The 1,297-nt window shown below is 55.1% G+C and overlaps 1 protein-coding gene across 5 annotated transcripts in view; it reads right to left on the bottom strand.

The window, feature by feature from the left end:
* The window catches only part of SH2D4A (SH2 domain containing 4A), a 118,365-nt gene extending 117,372 nt beyond the window's left edge, over positions 1 to 993 (bottom strand). For 4 of the 5 annotated variants that reach the window (XM_069075764.1, XM_069075763.1, XM_069075762.1 and 1 more), the window contains exon 1: positions 756 to 993. The gene's annotated coding sequence lies outside the window, so the exon portion shown is untranslated. Of the gene's footprint in view, positions 1 to 461; positions 633 to 755 lie in introns of those variants that run through there. The other variant, XM_069075765.1, reaches the window with a different exon arrangement.
* Between the last annotated feature and the right edge of the window lie 304 nt (positions 994 to 1,297).

Genomic DNA, 1,297 nt, shown 5'->3' with positions numbered 1-1,297 from the left:
CACACACACACACACACACACACACACACACACACACACACACACACGCACAAGCACTGACCCAGAGTTGGTACACCAGAGTCACCCTTGTAGGCTGGATCCCCAGAATGCTTCAGAAGTCCCTTCCAACCCTTTTCTCCTTGTTTCCACTCCACCTCTGGCAGGCGCTAACCACCACTCCCCGCCCCCTCCTCCCCCAGTTCATCAGGACCTGTTGCTCACAAAGCCTGCCTGCCTGCGGCGGCGGACACCAGACACCAAATATCAGACATCGGACACCTGTCCGCCAGCCACATCCCGCCCCCAGTCTTCACCACACACCAGAGCTAGTCCAAACGCTAGCGCCTGGGGGCAGGGAGCAAGAGGATGGAACCCAGGATGGAAGTGCGGAAGAGGAGGAGGAGAGTGGGGCTAGCCCTAGACCCAGCCTTCTCCCATCCACACTACCCTTCTCACCTCACCTCGCCTCACCAGTTCCTACCCGGATCTCTGCCAAAGGCAGGAAGCTAAGCCCGCTTCCTTTCCTCAGCCTCAAGTCCAGGGCAACCTTTTCTTCCGACTTCATTCCCCCTCCCCCAGCCACAAGCACAGAACTTTTAGTCTCGGTCCCAAGAACGCTCCCTTGCCTGCCACCCCATGGAAGCCTACCCCCGATTACTTCACTTCCCCCACGGGTTCCACTCTCTCCTCTCTCCGACTTCCCAGTCCCCGCCAATTCTCCCCACCCCCAACCCCACTTGTAAACCCGAACTCACCTGCGCGGGGTCTATCCAAACGGCCTTTCAGTTCCGGCTGACCGAGGAACAGCGACTCTGGGAGAGGGGAGGAAGGGACCGGCAGCGGCAGGCCGCAGAGTTTGGCAGGATCAATGTTATTAAACTCAAAAAACTGAAAGAGTAAACCCCGCTCCCTGCGTGCGTCTCCCCAGACGGGTCACACACACCCAGATGACTTGGAGCTCTGCAGCCCCACCCCTGCCTCTTGAAAAGTCACAAACTGCTGGCGCAGGCAACAGTTGCCTCTGCTCTGAAGAGCCCTTAGGTATCTGGCTTTGAATCACCACTGACCCCAATGCTGCAACCTCAATGCTTTTGGTCTGAAAAAAGCAAGGAACCTTTCCCTTACTTCTAAAACTAGCAAATTAATGGTGTCCTCTGACAGTCAATCCTTTAGGACTCTCTGATGTGGTTACTTACTATTTTTCTGTACCTAAGACACTTATTTATATCTGTGGTAGTCCTTCATGCATTCCAAACCTCCATGAAAGTTAGGGACAATGGTGCAATGGATCGACTTC

The sequence above is a fragment of the Petaurus breviceps genome, unplaced genomic scaffold (assembly GCF_028583685.1).
Source record: "Petaurus breviceps papuanus isolate PSGF00001 unplaced genomic scaffold, PetGlider_PUasm1.0 90919, whole genome shotgun sequence".
In the NCBI taxonomy this organism is placed as follows: Eukaryota; Metazoa; Chordata; class Mammalia; order Diprotodontia; family Petauridae; genus Petaurus; species Petaurus breviceps.
Note: the sequence above shows the minus strand (reverse complement) of the source record. Positions and strands in the feature narration are given on the sequence as shown.